The following is a 16,607-nucleotide window of genomic DNA, read 5'->3' on the forward strand; positions in this document are numbered from 1 at the left end:
TGCACAGCAAAAAGATGATCAGAACATCGGCTTTGTCCTTGCCAGAAAGAGACAGAGGCTCTCAGACCTTGGCCCACCAACCTTCCTTCGCTGCTGGGGATGCCAGGTAATGGAAAGAGAGGCTTAAGAAGATGCTCTCACATCTGCAGTGCTCACCTGGTCTGGGCCCTGGGGACATGAGCGGACTGCAGGAGCACACTCTGCTCAGGTGAGGAGCACCTCCCAGCCTGCAGCGTGAGGAGGAGAATAAGAAAATGCATCTGTGCTTACCTCCAGGCTTCCTTTCTTCTCCTCTCTGCTAAGCTCCGCGGATCCATTACAATGAGGACTTCAGCTCGGGGACCGCACCAGAGCTGTCAGCCAGCGGCAGCAGGGGAAGTGCCCTCCCCATGCGGTTCCCTCCAGCCAGGACCGCTCCATCCGACTCGCCCGAGTCACCGGCTGCTTGCGGATTTGGGTGGGGGAAAGGGGACAATCACAACCTCTCCTCAGGGTGGAGAGAGCAAAACTTCCTTTCCAAACAAGTGTGAGTCTCTGGGTGTTCATTCCCACCGCTGCTGGATCCAGCTGCCTTAAAACGAGGGCCAAGCCCCTACAGCTCCTCACTCAAAGGAAACCTTCAGATGAAGCACAGATACATTTTTCTAAGCTCCAGGCTCAGATCCACAGATCCCCCTCACCAGAGGGACTGTCCCCTTCCTGCACCTCTAGAGCAGGACACAAGTGTTTAAAGAGGAGAATGGGAGAACAGTGTTTAACCTTCACCTTTATCCCTGGCACACAGGGACTGAAGAACAACTCTGTTCAAAAAAAAATAAAGGAAAAAAGGGAAGACAAAAAAAAGCCCAAAAGGCTTGAATCTCCCAGAACTGGGCAGACCAGCAGCTTCAGCAGCTGGGGAGGTGATGCCAGCCTAGCAGGAACCACATCTGTGCTTCCACTCATTGCCTGTGGCCGTGCAGCCAAGACCAGGTCACTCCTCAGGACACAGGAGGTGCTCACAATGGCAGTGTGTCCCCTGGGGGACTCCCCACAGCCAGGAGTGGGAAGAATGAGCAGAACTTGTTTGTTTAAGCATGAACATGCTGCCCTCAGCCACTGGAGGGGAAAGAGGAACCTGCCTTGGCCAACTCGTCAGGAGCAGATTTCACAGAAGCTTGTGCAAGAGATGATCCCTGGAAGGCCAGGCAGAGCCCTGAGGAGCTGACAAAGCCTCTCTCCTCCTTTACCGAAAACTCTGCAGCTGGGGGTCTGAAACCCCCCAGAAAGAGCTGGAAGGAACCTCAGAGGCAGGGCACACCTCTGCTGCCCTGTGTGGCAAGTGGGCTGGCACAGCCCCCTCACTGGATCTGTGGACCTTTTATGGTTTGTGTGTGTGACAAAAAAAACTTCCCTTTCCCCACCTTTCCTTTCCTCGATGGTCCTCAAGCTTCCCCTCCTCCTCCTTCTCAGGACCCAGGCACTCGCTCGGCTCCTACCACCCACAGGAAGCATCAGGGAGAGGCGGTGCCCGCAGCGGCACTCAGCACATCCATCCACCGCTACCCCACACCAGCAAGGACCCAGCTAACAGCTGGTGAAAGCTGCAACAAGGGCACTCCCAGGCGCTACCCCCCCCTCCCCAACCCTGCCAGGCAACAGCAGTGCTTCCATCCACCAGGCCCCAGGGGAACCTGGCACGTCAGAAGGCTCTTGGGAGCAAACTCCAGCTCAGCTTTACCCATGGAGATGACAGCCTCGTAGTTGCCTTTCATGATGTGTCTGTACAGCTCCTTCTGCCACTCGTTCAGGCTCTTCCACTCCTCCTCGGAGAAGTTGAAAGAAGCGTCGTTGAAGGCCACGGGGACCTGCAAGGAGAAGCATCCTAGGCTCAGGTATTTTGTTTTTTGAAGGAAGCAGCCAGGGATCTTTCCTCATTCAAACTCCTCTAGCATCATGCAGGACAGTCCCACGCAGCAACACCCAGCCTGTCCCACACACCTGGCTCGAGCAGCTTCACCCCAGCCCATGAGGAACACAATGGGGCTTTCCTTCCCTGTTCACCTTCCTCATAGAATCATATTGTGGTTTTGTTCAGAAAAGACCTCTGAGAGCATCAACCCAACACTACCATGGCCATCAACCCATATACCCAGGTGCCACGTCCCAAGGTTTCTTGAACACCTCCAGAGATGGTGACTCTACCACCTCCCTGGGCAGCCTGTTCCAATACCTGACCATGCTTTTAGGAAAGAAATTTTTCCTCATGTCCAACCTAAACCTCCCTTGGCATGATTTCAGGCCATTTCCTCTCATTCTATCACCTGGTACTTGGAAGAAGAGACTGACCACCACTTCACTCCAACCTTTCAGGGAGCTGGAGAGAGCTGCAGGCAATGTCTTTTGTGCAGCACCGAATACAAGACTCTTTTCCCACTTCATTTTAGACACGATTCTGCTGCAAGTTGCCTCTGAACTAGGGATGGCACCAAACCCACTGGGCTGATCCATGCAGTTCTGCCTGACTCAAAACCAGCTCAAGCCACACAAAGGAGTTGGACCTCACAGAGCTTGTTTTGGTGTGTAACCAGCAGTGTGTGACATACACAAAGCAACCTGTGATGTGCTGCTCAATCAGCTCTGAAGACACTGCTGCAGGGAAGCTGCGTCCTGCTCAGCACTGCAGCTGCCCTGCAGCAGGGCTGTGAGCACAGAGGAAGGCAAAGCAAAGGAGCAGAGAATGGTTACCTTGGGGACTTCCCCCTTCACCCCTGGGGGCAGCCGCAGGATCCAGAAGTTCCTGTTCTTGAGGAGGTTCTCCATATTCTCCAGGCGCCGCTGGAGCTGCCCGTACTCCTGGATCAGGGTGCCCAGTGCTGTCCACTTGCTCTCCAGCTGATTCCCAAACTCCACCGCAGTCTTCTCGCAGCCAATCAGCTTAGATTCTGCCATCCTCATCCTCCCCTCCAGGTTCATCAGCTGGGCAGACTGGATGTTCACCTTCCTGTCCACAGCCTGGATCTCGGTGACCAGCGTCAGGGAGATCTCGGCGGTTGGCAGCTCGGCCTCCCCAGTGGGGCTTTGCTCAGGGGTTGCCAGGGGCTGCTCCAGGGCCAGCTCCTGGGATTCCATGTCCCACTCCAGCTCCTGCGGGGACACAGACAGGCTCGTGGGCTCCACCGCCCCAGCGAAGAGCGTCTGGGCGGCCGCGGGGTGAAGGGGTCACCGTAGGGGCCGGGCTGGGCCCGCACCGGCGCCGAGAGCCCTCAGGCCCAGCTGCCGCCGGGGGAACGGGAGACGGCGCCAGGCCGGGGGCGGCGGCCAGAGGTGGAAGGAGACGAGGGGGTGGCAGCGCTTACCTGAGCGGGGGCCCAGTCGGCCATGGCCCAGCAGGGCGCGGCGAGAGGCGGCAGCGGCGGCGGTAACGGCGGCGGGACGGAACGGGCGGCGGCGGCGCGGGCCCGGCGCCTTCTCAGCAGCGGCAGAGCAGAGCGGCCATGCCGAGAGCGCGGGGCACGCTGGGAGTGGCCGCGGCAGCGGGCGGCGGTGCAGCGACACCTGGCGGCGGGAGGACCGCGCTAGGCCCTGGATGAATAACGCCGACCTCTACCACCGCCGCAGTCACCGGCCCCACACTAATTGGGGAGTGGAACGGCCAATCCAATTGGCGCCCACTGAGCGGCTAACCAATAGGTGGGTAGAGCGGGGGGGGCGGGGCGTAACGCGCGCGCGCGCTCCCGCTGGCAGTAGCGGGGCCGCGCGGGGCGGGGGTAGGGGTCGTGGTCGTGCTGGGGTTGTACCGAGCCCGAACAGACCTTACCGAGCCCGACCGGACATCACCGCACGGAGGGGCCAGGACCCGGCCCAGCTACGCCACTGGCACCGGAGCCCACCGGGGCGCGGCGGCAGCGGTTCCCCCTGCTTCACAGGCAGCCCCACACAGGCACCGGCGACGCCCCGTTCCCCTTCCCGCCAGCCGTGCGCCGTCATCCCAGTGCGGCGCATCACTGAGTCCCTGCCGTCCCTCCCGCAGGGCGGACCTCGCCTTTAGCAACCACCGCGTCTCCCCGAGGAGTGGGTCGGTGCCGGTGCCATGAAGGAGGACAGCGAGGGCCCCGTCGCCCTGGGTGAGGCACCCGGGTCCTGCCCGGTCCCCCCTGCCGGTCACGGCCTAGCCGCGAGTGAGGCCACGGGCACAGTGGTGGGGACACCAGCATAGATGGTGGCGGGGCAGCAGAGAGGTCACGGTGGGATCACACCGGCTGCCTTTACTCGCCACCGCGGAGGCTGCTAAGGCTGGCTTGCTGCGATCAGCGACTGTGGCGGCATCACCGGTGTCATCACCGACTGGCCCTCCTCTTGTCTCCGTGATAGGTTACGCCGTCACCAAACCCGACATCCTGGCCGAGGTGGAGCGAGGGGAGGAGGTGGCAGCGGCGGGGCGCTACAGGGAGCACCGGAGCCCCCGGCCACGTGCAGCACCCACTGGCCTTTCCCAGGGTGAGTGGGATGGGACACGGAGCACCGGATGGGTCCAGGGATGGGGGCAGGGGGATGGGCCAAACACTGCTAAACTGGTGGGCTTGGTCCTGCGGGGTTCCCGGTGAAGGGGCTGCGCCGCGACACCTTCCTGTCTCTGCAGGGGACTGGCTGGGGAAGGAGGTGAAGAGCGAGGAGGGGGTGTCCCCACCGCGTGGCTCCCCCCCGTCCTGCCACAGCGGCCCCGGCGACATCCTCGTCCCGCTGCAGGAACAGGGCTGCAGCTACTGCGCTGTCATCGAGCCGGAGCCAAATTCCGGTGCCGGTAACAGTGGCTTAAGCACCGCGTCCACCGCCTTCGAGAGCCGCCGCTGCCGGCCGGCAGAGCCACTGCTCGAGTGCACTGAGTGCGGCCGCGGGGTCGGGCAGAAGCCGGACCTGGTGCGGCACCGTTTGGCACAGGGCGCGGAGCGCAGCTACGCCTGTGGCCGGTGTGGGAGAGGCTTCGGCGAGCCGGTGAGGCCGGGGACCGGGGGCAGCCCCATGTGCCGCCCATCCCCGTGTACTGGCCGCTCCGCGAGCACGGCTGAGGGGGGTACGGCAGCGCCGCGGAAGGAGCGGAAGGAGTTGTCCCTGACAGAGAAAGTGCGGGTGCTGGAGATGCTGGAGGGCCCCAAGGTGTCGCAGAGCGAGCTGGCCAAGCGCTTCGGGGTGTCACAGCCCCAGATCTGCCGCATCATCAAGAACAAGGAGCGGATCCTGAGCGAGTGGCACCGCAATGGGGACCCGGAGCGCAAACGCAAGCGGGAGGGGAAGGACACAGCCCTGGAGGCTGCCCTGCTGCACTGGGTGCAGGGTGCCCGCGCCGCCGACCTGCCCATCACCGGCTCGGTTCTCCAGCTCAAGGCCAAACACCTTGCCGAGGCTCTGGGCCGGCCCAGCCTGGACCCCAGCAGCAGCTGGCTGGCTCGCTTCGAGACGCACCACAGCCTCGCCTTCAAGAAGCCACCATCGGAGAGGGGGGACGCAGAGCAGCCCACAGCCGAGCAGTGGGCAGGCACGGTGCTGCCCAGCCTCCTCCGCAGTTATGCCCCCTCTGAGATCTACGCCTGTGGGCAGACAGGCATCCTGCTCCTGGCCAGCTCCCCCAGCAAAGCTGAGAGCGCCAGTGACCAGCTGACACTTCTGCTCTGCGCCAACGCCAGCGGCTCAGAAAAGATCCCGCTGTGGGTGGTGGGGGAGAGCTCCCAGCCCCGCTGTCTGCGTGGAATCAACCTGGAGCAGATGCCCTGGAGCTACCACGCCAGCAGCCTCGCCGATGTGACCGCCCCGCTCTTCACTGAGTGGCTTCAGGACTTCAATGAGGGGATGCAGCGCCAGGGCAGGAGCGTGCTCCTCCTTCTGACCAAGAACGAGGCCCACCCCTACCTCCAGCTCTCCAACGTCAGGATGGTCTTTGTCCCACCAGCCACAGCCCTGGCTCAGCCCATGGACCGTGGCATCACAAGCGATCTCAAGGGCCACTACCGGCGCCGGTTGCTGAGGTGGCAGCTGGCAGAGCGTGGCACTGGGCAGCCAACCCTCCTGGATGTCCTGCACATGCTGGCACAAGCATGGGGCGATGTGCGCCCGTCGCTCATCACCAACTGCTTCCGTGCTGCTGGCTTCAGCCTCAACGCCGGCCCCGAGGCCCCAGCAGCCAGCCTGCTCAGCCAGGAGCACCACGGGCCGATGGACCAGGAGCTGGAGCGCGATGGGGAGCCCGGGGAGGGGGCTGAGGGCGTGGCAGAGGGCAAGGACACAGGAGAGCCAGCGGTGCAGCCCTGCCCCTCAGAGAGGGAGGTGTGGGGCAGCCTGGCGACGCTGCGGCGCTACCTGGAGTTCCGAGCCACCTCACCGGACCTCTTCCAGGCCTTCTACGAGCTGGAGGATGTGGTACATGTGGTGACAGCCAGCACAGTGAAAGCTCTCAGTGGGGACAGCGCTGCCAAGGAGTGAGAGGGGCAGCCAGTGCAGAGCCAGACCTCTTGTGCTGGTGACAGCGACCGGTGCCCAGCAGGGTTGTCACCAGGCCGGCCTGGCCAGCACCTCCAGCAGCAAGACCAGCTGAATTGTGCCGTGGGGTTTGCAGTGGGTCTGCATATGAGCGGCCCGGCAGGGAGCACTGTGAAGCCACTGTGCTCTGAATGGCACCCATTGAGGCATGACAACGGTGGTGGCACGAACCTGCTTCAAAAGCCTTCTGCTCCCAAGGGGTGGCTTCAACAGCCAACAGGAGCTGTGGTGGAGCTGCCCCTGTCTGGGTGTTTGAGTGGTGTGGTTTTGTTTGCCGGTGGGGGACATGGAGTGGTTGCTGGGGTGTCCCCATGCTGCGTACTGTGGCTTCTGGCCGCAAGGATTCAGGGGGTGCCAGTTGCCACCAGCTGCTATCACCATGTGATGCCCAGAGGTTTGCAACAGGCATTAAAAAGGCCACATTCAGCACAGCATAGCATGGGTGATGGTTGGAATCTTTCAGTGTCGTGTCCCAAACCTTCCCTTTCCCTCCCTCACCCTGGTCTGGTGATACTGTGGCCATTGCTGGGCCCCTGCAGCACTCCAGCCTGCACTGACCCCACGTAAATGCCAAGGACACAGGCAGCACCCACAGGCAGTGAGGACGTGGCTGATGACCCTGTTGGGGCTCTGCCAGCCCGGTGTCTACATGGTGTGGATGGCACCCATGTGCACCTTGGGGGTCCCCTGCACAGTCCCCCCCTGCCAAGTTCACTGTGCTGCACACCCTAACAGGCACTCACTGTGCACCCTGACCCCTGTACCCAGGTCTCCAAAGTGGGAGAGGGGTACAAGCTGACCCTCCACATGTGCACCGAGAACCAGGAGGTGTCTGAGGACTTGAGTACCATCAGTGTGCACAGGACACGGAGTTTGCGAAGCACCCTGAGGGATGCAGGAGGTGCCAAGGCCCCCCTAGGGGGCATCCAGATGCCTGCCAGAGTAAACGTGGCAGGGGGTGCAAGGTGCATTCGGGTGCGTGCAGAGCAAGGGGCATCCAGGGAGGTGTGGGAGGGGTGCCCAGGGGGGTACCCACTAGGGGTGTACAGTCTCTGGGGTACATGGGGTTCCCCTGGAGTGCTGTGGGGACAGTGATTACTGTGGGAGGTGGACGCGTTGCAGTGCAAAGGGTATTCAAGAGTGACCAGAGAAGTGCCCACTTGGATGCACAGTCACTGGGGTTGCTCAGCCTGGAGAAGAGGAGGCTGAGGGAAGACCTTCTGGCTCGCTCCACCTCCCTGAAAGGAGGTTGGAGCCAGGTGGGCTTGGTCTCTTCTCCCAAGGAACAAGGGACAGAACAAGAGGAAATAGCCGCAAATTCCACAGAGGAGGTTTGGGTTGGATATTAGAAGAAACTTCACTGAAAGGGTTCTCAACAACTTGGAACATGCTCCCCAGCGAGGTGGCTGAATCCCTATCCCTGGTCTTTCAGAGCTGCAGAGATGTGATGCTGAGGGATATGGCTTAGCACCAGCCTTGGCAGAGTTAGAGAATGGTTGCACTTGATGATCTTAAAGGTCTTTTGCAATCCAAACTGTTCCATAACTCCGTATCGATGACCCCATGGCTCCACGACCTCATGATTCCATGACCCCATAGCTCCGTGACCCAATGGTTCCATGACACCATAGCTTCATGATCCAATGGTTCCATAGTTCCATGACTCCATAGCTCCATGACCCAATGCTTCCATGACTCCATAGGTCCATGACACAATGGTTCCATGACTCCATAGCTCCATGACCCAATGCTTCCATGACTCCATAGGTCCATGACACAATGGTTCCATGACTCCATGACCCCATAGGTCCATGACACAATGGTTCCATGACTCCATAGGTCCATGACACAATGGTTCCATGACTCCATGACTCCATAGGTCCATGACACAATGGTTCCATGACTCCATAGGTCCATAACACAGTGGTTCCATGACTCCATAGGTCCATGACACAATGGTTCCATGATTCCATAGGTCCATGACACAGTGGTTCCATGACTCCATAGGTCCATGACACAATGGTTCCATGACCCCACAGGTCCATGACACAATGGTTCCATGACTCCATAGGTCCATGACACAGTGGTTCCATGACTCCATAGGTCCATGACACAATGGTTCCGTGACTCCGTAAGTCCATGACACAATGGTTCCATGACTCCATAGGTCCATGACACAGTGGTTCCATGACTCCATGACTCCATAGGTCCATGACACAATGGTTCCATGACTCCATAGGTCCATGACACAGTGGTTCCATGACCTCACCACCCCCCATGGTTCCCTCCCGTCTCCCTCTCCTTTCTGCGCGCGCGGCTCGGGGCGCAGCTCCGCGGCGGAACCGCCAGGCGGCGCCGTTCCGCGCATCAGCGCGCAGGGCCCGCGGCGCTGGGAGGTGGAGGAAATGCAGGCGAGTTCCGCCGAGGCGGGAGCCATTACCCGCCGCCGCTGCCGGAGCTGAGCCCCGCTCTGAGCCCGGCCCCTCCGCCGACCGGCCCTCCCCCCCCCTCCCCTTCCCTCTCCCCGCTTCTTCCCTCCCCTCCCCTCCCCTTCGCACGCCTGGCCCGGCACAGGTAGGCGCCGCCGCCCCTGCCCCGGGGGGTGTTCAGGAAGGGCGGGTTCTGGGGGGAAAGGCCTACGGCCGAGGCCCGGTGCCTGCCCCCGGCCACCCCCCCGGCTCCAGCCCCGGCTCCTTTGTCCCCGGTGCCCGGCGGAAGCGCGAACAAAAGCCGCCCGCAGAAGGCCCCGGCCCTGCCCCCGGGGGTGCAGCCGGGAACGGGTTGACCACCAGCCCCCCCCAGCCCCCCACACCCCAGGGCATCACGGCGTGTGAGGGTGAAAAAGGGTCGGTGGGAGGATGAAGTGCTTGGGCAAGGGCTTGAGGTGGCCACTGGAGGGGTCCTTCTGGGGCCTGGAGATGCTGAGGACGGTTAAGGACTTTGTCGTGGTGCTAGGGGACTGAGGGGGCTGGCAGAGCTGAGGGATGCACCATGGCCAAGAACCAGCCCGGGGCCCACAATGTGGCTTTCACCATGCCCGGGGGCTTTGCCATCGGCCCAAGACCTGCACTGTGGCCATGGGCTTTGCCAGGATCTTGAGGCACACAACAGGAGCGTGAGAAGTTCAGCACGGCCAAGGTCTTTGCCATGTCGCCAAGGCTCTCACATTGAGCTTGAGGTGTTTACTGTGGCCAAGGCCTTCTTCAGGATCTTTGATGTGGTCTTGGTCCTTGCTATAGCTCTAAGGCCCTTGTGAGAACTTGTGTTGTTCACCATAGCCAAAGCTTTCACCATGGTTTTGAAGCACTTACCGTTGTCATGGTCTTTGCCGTGGCACCAAGAGCCTCTATAGGAGCATGAGGTGTTCACCATGACCAAAGCCTCCTCGAAGGACTTATTCATGACCCTGAAGCACTTGCTATGGCCATGGGATTCACCATGTCCCCAAAGTCCTCAGTGGGAGCTTGAGGTATTCACCATGCCTAAGGCCTTCTGTAATACCTTGGCTGTGGCCTTGAGGTGCTTGCCATGGCTAAGGACTTCACTGTGACCCCAAGGTCCTCACCAGGAACCTCAGTTACTTACTGGGGTCTTGAGGTTCTCAGCATGGCCAAGGTTCTTGACAACACCTGCATCTTGACCAGGGTCTTCACCTTGGCCTTGAAATGCTTGTCTTGCTCAATGCTCTTGCCACAGCCCCTAGGTCTGTCCTATAGCCAAGGTCTGTGTCACAGCACTGGGGCTCTTGCTGCAAACCTGAAGGGCTCACCATGGCCAAGGCCTTCACTGCAGCCCTGAGACCCCTCTGCCATAGTGCTGAGGTGCCTGCCATCACCGAGGTCCTTCCTGTGGACATGAGGTGCTGACTATGGCCAGCACCCTCCATAGCTCAGAGGAGATGGCCATGGCCCTGCAGTTGTTGCTGCAGCTCCTGCTGTGACCCCAGTGTGCTTGCCAAGGCTATGTCCCGGAGGCACTCACTGTGCAACCAGAGGTACTCCCCATCACTGCTGTCATGGCCATGAGGCCCTTACTGTGGCCTTGAGGTACCCTCCACCACTCTCAGCCTGGCCCCAAGGTGCTCCTCAGCACCCTTGGTGTGGCCCTGAGGCACTTGCCACAGCTGAGGGGCTCACCACGGCCCCTCACTGCGTGCTGGTGGTCCTCACCACCATCACTGTGACCACGACCCTCTCCGCGGCCCCCGTGGTAGCTGGCTGGGGGCCCCTGGGTTCCTCTAGTTGGGAGAGGGCCAGGGACCCTCACCATCACCCCGTGCTGCCACCACCCACCGCTGCCCTTTCCTTTTCTCCCCTCCCAGGTGCTCTCGAGCCGGGGCGAGGGGATGAGGTGCCCCCGTGCCGCGTGATGTGCCGGAGCGGCTCTTTAGATCCTCCCTGGCCCAAGCCTCCCCTGCCATGGATGCCTCGGGGGCTCTTGCTTCGGCTCCCTCCTCCGCGGCTCCCTCAGGCTCCCGCAGCCCCATGTTCCCCCCAGGAGCCGACAGAGAGGAGTGGGGACCGAGGTTCAATTGTGCCCCTTCCACCTCTGCCGCAGCCTCGCAGGCGATGCCAGCGTCTGGCCGGAAGAGGAAGGCCAACTTCTCCAATGACGAGACCGAGACGCTGGTCTGGAATGTGGTGCGGCACTTCAGCGCCCTGTACGGGTCCGAGGCCCTGCGGGCTCACCCCGTGCGGCGGAAGCAGCTCTGGACCCAAATCCAAAGCCGTGTCAACTTCCTGGGCTACACCGAGCGCTCCATTGATGACCTCAAGCACAAGTGGCGCGACCTGCGCCTGGACGTCAAGAAGAAGATCACCTCCAAGAAGCACCTGCCCGTGAACCGCACCGGCGGGCCGCTCCACAAGCCGCGCCTCACACCCCTCGAGAAGATGGTGGCTTCCACCTTCCTGCAGGCCAGCCACGACTCGGAGCCCGAAATCATCTTGGACCCAGGTCAGTGCCGCTGGGTCTCTGGGGACAGCTCCTGCTGCATCCTCCCAATGTGTGCTGCCAGTGACGGCTGGCGTGGTGGCGTCACCAGGCTGTGCTTCCCCTCGGCTCTGCCAGGCATTCGCATTCTGTGCTTGGATCTGGAGATTAGGAAGAAATTCTTTGCAATGAGGGTGGTGAGACACTGGAACAGATTGCCCAGGGAGGCTGTGGATGCCTCCACCCTGGAGGTGTTCAAGGCCAGGATGGATGAGGCCTTGAGCCACCTGGGCTAGTGGGAGGTGTTTCTGCTAATGCCAGGGAAGTTGCAACTGGATGACTTTTATGGTCCCTTCAACCCTGAGCAGCAAACCACCAAGGTTGGAAGCTGCATGCCCTGGAATTAAAAACCCAGTGTGGAAGTAACCTGGGATTAATGGGAACACCTCTGACTTGGTGGGACAGAATCATTTTCTGGGGTTATCTTTAATTTGGCAGAATTTGGTCTTGCTGGACACCATCCAAAGGCAGCTGGTCAAGGACGGGACAGGATTTTATTTCTCCTGTTCTTTTTGGGATCAGTGCCCTTCATGGTCACCTGAGGGCAAAGGGAGTAAGGGCATCTGCTTCAGTGGAAAGTCACAGTGGGAAAGACACTGCAGTGTCCTCCTGCAGTGGGGGTTCTTGGGGGACTCTGCCTCTGACCCCTCTGTCACCTGCAGAGCAAACCTTGTGTCTGTTCCTGGTCCTGCTCTTGGGTAACTGAGATGCATGAGAGATGCTCAAGAGGAAGACACTATTGAAAGACTCAGCCTCACAGTTGTCCTGGGCTGGGTCCATGGGTGCACCCTAACTGGGCTTTGCTACTAGTCAGGAGGCAAACAACCTCCCCTGCCCTTTCATTTCCATGAAGGCAACATGTCTGGCACCTTCGTGTCCCCAGAGGACGCCAGGGTTAGTTGTTCTTGCTCCTTCCGCTGTACTTGGCTCCTCGGGTTCCAGTGGGGACAGGTGGGCAGTGTGGGGCTCGGGTTCAGGCTTGGATTTGTCTCTGAACCAGATGTCTGCAGAGTGGGCTGAAAGAAAAGGTCATGGGGGGAAGAAGGAAGTCTTGGAGGATGTTTAGGGGGTGCCAAGGAAGAGGTCTGAAGGGACAGCTAGGTGATGCCAAAGAAGAGGTCTTAGGGACATTTTAGGAGATAGCAAGGAAGATGTCCTGGGGGATATTTAGGGGTGAGGGCAGGTTCAGGATGGTGATGAGGGTGAGCAGTCAGGTTGGCCAGCCTTGCTGGAGGAGTGTCTGCACTGTGGTGTCACCATGTCCCTCACACAACCTACAGATTCCTCTGGGACCCTTCCCATGGGGAGTCCTTCCCTGGCAGGCACATGGGCTGCTGGCATGGGGCAGTGGTGGCTGAGGCTGGATTCTCTGTGTCCCACAGACCTGTTCTTTCCCGGTGCCACCAAGCAGTCCTTCATGCACCTGCAGCCTGGCGTCAGCCACCCCAGCATCTACATCGACACCAACGGGCAGCCCTCGGCGCTGCCAGACGTGGAGGGCTCGGCTGTGCCACGGCTGGCGGTGCAGAGCCCTGACCCTGCTGCCATCTGCGAGTACAGCCGCGGGGAAGGGCAGAGCAGCTCAGGTAGGGCTGCGGCGGTGCAGCGAGGGCCTGGGGGCATGGATGGAGTACGGTGGATGGAAATTGGTGGTTTGCCGCCCTGGTCCCAGTAGGACCACCAGTCGTGCTGCTGGTGGGGCTGGATGTGGCCCTGGGGGTGGCAGTGCAGGGTAGAGACTGATAGGAAAGGTTTCATGGAGTCACAGAATCGATGTGGTTGGAAGAGACCCTTCAGGTCATGGAGTCCAGCCCTTAACCCAGCACTGCCAGGTCACCACCAAACCATGGCCCTCAGCACCACATCTCCACAGCTTTGAAACTCCTCCAGGGATGAGGACTCCATCACTGCCCTGGGCAGTTTAGACTAGGCCTGGACAATCCTCATGAGGAAGAAATTGTTCCTCATGTCCAACCCCTGGGGCAACTTGAGGTCACTTCCTCTTGTCCTGTCACTTGTTCCTTGGGAGAAGAGACCAACCCCCACCTGGCTTCTTTCAGGGAGTTGGAGAGCCAAAAGGTCTCCTCTTTTCTTCAGGCTGAACCCCAGGTTCCTCAGCTGCTCCTCAACCAGACTTGTGCCCTGCACCTGCCCAGCCCATGCAATCGTCTCCTGCTCTGCTGGCCCCAAAGGGCTGCAAATGTCCAGCTGGGAACCTGGAGCACAGATCAATGACCTTCAAGGGTTGTCCTGTGGGGGGAGAAGGTGACAAATCCAAGGGGAGACAAAGGCCATGTCTGTCCCTGCCCCACATGGGCACCTGGGGAATGTGAGGGCTGCGCAGATGGGATGGTGGCCCATGGTGGCCCTCAGGGATGTCTGTGTCCTTCAGGGGTGACTGTGAGTCGGACACCGATGTCCTGGGTTAAGGAGGGGCTGGGGCAGTGGCTGGGTCTCACCGGAGGACTTCTCTTCCAGCCGAGTCAGGCCCAGAGCTGCGCACTCCAGACGTGTCGGCCATTTCCCCATCCCTGCGGAACGAATCCCTGGTGTCCTACGCCTCCATGTCTGAGGAGGAGGAGCGGGAAGGCCGGGAGGGGGACAGGGGCCACAGCGGGGCCACAGGGGTGCAGCCCGGGCCCGAAGCCCCCACGTCAGCGGAGGAAGACATGAAACTGTCGCGCCAGGCCATGCTGATCCGCCGCTGCAGCTCCCAGGGCTCCGTCACCTCCCTGCCCGAGGACCCTCTCAACCCTGTGGACACTCACTCGGACTGGGGCCACGAGGGGGTGTCCGACCTGCCTGCCCTGGGCCGTGGGCTCGACTCTTCGCATCCTGAGGAGCATGCGGGGGGCTCAGGCCCCGAGATGGGTGCTTTGCCCAGGGTACTGATGGGGCCCACCTGGGAGAAGCCGTCGGCAGAGGAGGAGCCCCCGGCCCGCTCCCCGCTGCACGGAGCCCTGACCGAGGAGTCTCTGCCCTCCTCTGCCTCCCCACCAGGGGATGCCCCCAGCGCCCCCGGCCCACCCCGCGGCCTGGGCTGCTCCCGCCTGCGGGAGGATCACCGCCGGGAGAGCTGGAGGACTAGCATCCATCACCTGCTGGACCTGGAGGAGCAGTGGGACCAGCTGTACCACCAGGAGCTGGCCATGTGGCAGGAGGAGCGTGCCACCCAGCGCGAGGAGAGGGCCCGCGACCGTGAGCTGCAGTTCCGCCTGCTGGGCGTCCTGACGGACATCCGCGACGAGCTGCGCTACCTGCGCCAGGAGCGCGCCGGCGTGCGCCAGAGCCCCGTGCCGCCACCTCCCGACCCACGCCCAGACCCCAGCCCGCTCCTTGAGCAGCCCAAAGCCGAGCCCGCGTTCCCTGAGCCTCAGGCTGGCACTGCCAACTGGGCAGAGACCACTGTGCCCGGCCGAAGCCCCTTTGGAAACCGGGGCCGGGGTCGGCGTCGGGGCCGGCCACGTGGTTCTGCCTCGCGACACAGACGACTCTTCCTCGCCAACAGCTAGGGACAGGCAGGGACTGCCAAGGACATGGCATGCCCACCACCCTCCCAGTACCCACAGTGGGTTCCAGAGTGTGGGCAGAGGGACATGCACATAGGGAAACATCTGTGGGTCGTGGTGTGCCCGAGCCAGCTCAGTGCCTGCCTGGCTGGCACACCCAGACCCCCCCCACCATGAGTGTGGGGAAGGCACAGGCGGGCATGGGCAACTGACACTGGGTACACATGTGCCCAGGGTGGGGTTAGAGCTATACACACATGTGTGTGAAGCTGGGCAAGCTCCAGGGAGGCCTGGCTGTGCCCGTGGCCATGCCTCTGCCACAGCAGGGCCCGTGAGCAAGCAGGGCACAGGCGTGTGGCAGCGGGGTCATGGGACAGCACTAGTCGAGTAGGATTACTACCTTTGGGGGGGACACGGGAGGAGGGTGGGGGGTTAGGACACTTAGTCGCGGATGTGCGAACCTTTTATGCAAATCATTTAATGACCTAATTTGCATATAACCATAAACTTCTGTTAAAAAAAAAGCTAAAAAAACCCAAAACACAAAAACATCCCCCCCAGAAAAACCCCAAACAGCTCAGAAAAAGCTGTCTGTGTGTGTGTGTGCCCTCGGCATGGGTTCACGCTGCTGATTTGTCTCCAGTCTATGGTTCTGCCCTACCGATGTCCCCAGCATCACCAGCATGAAGCGGCCCTGGGGTTGGGGGAGTGAGATGGCAGCAACTCCATCCCTGCCACCTCCCATCCTGCTTGGGTTGGATGCTGAGCAGGGTCCCCAGGGAGTGTGCAGTGTCCCTAAGCACTGTTGTGTTCCCCAAGGAGTGTCCAAGGGTCCCAGGACAATGTATAGTGTCCCCAGCAGTGTGCAGTATCCCCAGGGAGCATGCCACCAGGCAGGGTGCTGTGGCTGTGGTGTCCCCTTAGCATGTGCAGTGTTCCCAGGAGCTGCAGCTCTTTGCACCTCACCCTCCAGCCGCAGCCCACATGGAGGTGACAGCACACCTGAAAACCCCACCCTGGGCTGATGTCCCACTCCCTGCCAACCAGAGCACCTGAGGACCCATGGCTACATTCCTGCTTGGTGGCAGCTTGTTTGTCACCCGGGTGGACAGGGCAGGTGGGAGGTGTGGGGGTGTCTTTGTGCAGCCCAACCAGTGCAAGGCCACCACAGCTGGTGACACCAGGGGCCCTCCCTGGCAGTCTCCACAATCAACTCCATGATCCCACTCATACTGCTGTGTGTCCCATGGTGGCTCCCCAGCCCATCCCTATGCTCACAGGTGCCTTCCTGGGTGCAAGACCCTGGGGATGGGGTCAGAAACTGGGGGGTAGGGGGGAGGGAGATAAGGGGATCCTGGGGGGGAAGATTGGGGACCACAGTGGGCAGACTGAACCCCACAATTCCACTGTCCCATGTCTTGTGGTGACTCCCTCAGCTTGCTGCTGCCTTTCTGGATGCAGGACCCTAGGGATAGGGTTAGGAACAGCAGGGAGCTGGGAGGACTATGGGGGAAGACTGGGGACCCCATGATCCCACTGCCTCACATCCCATGGTAACTCCCCCAGCCCTCTGTTCACCAGCACTGCCTGGGT

General features: G+C 61.0%; 1 protein-coding gene across 1 annotated transcript in view; it reads right to left on the reverse strand.

Moving 5' to 3' along the window:
- Positions 1–16,607, reverse strand: part of LOC128973591 (zinc finger protein 418-like) — a 39,074-nt gene that overhangs the window by 18,023 nt on the left and 4,444 nt on the right. The window lies entirely within an intron of this gene.

Source organism: Indicator indicator, chromosome 20, assembly GCF_027791375.1.
Source record: "Indicator indicator isolate 239-I01 chromosome 20, UM_Iind_1.1, whole genome shotgun sequence".
NCBI lineage: Eukaryota > Metazoa > Chordata > Aves > Piciformes > Indicatoridae > Indicator > Indicator indicator.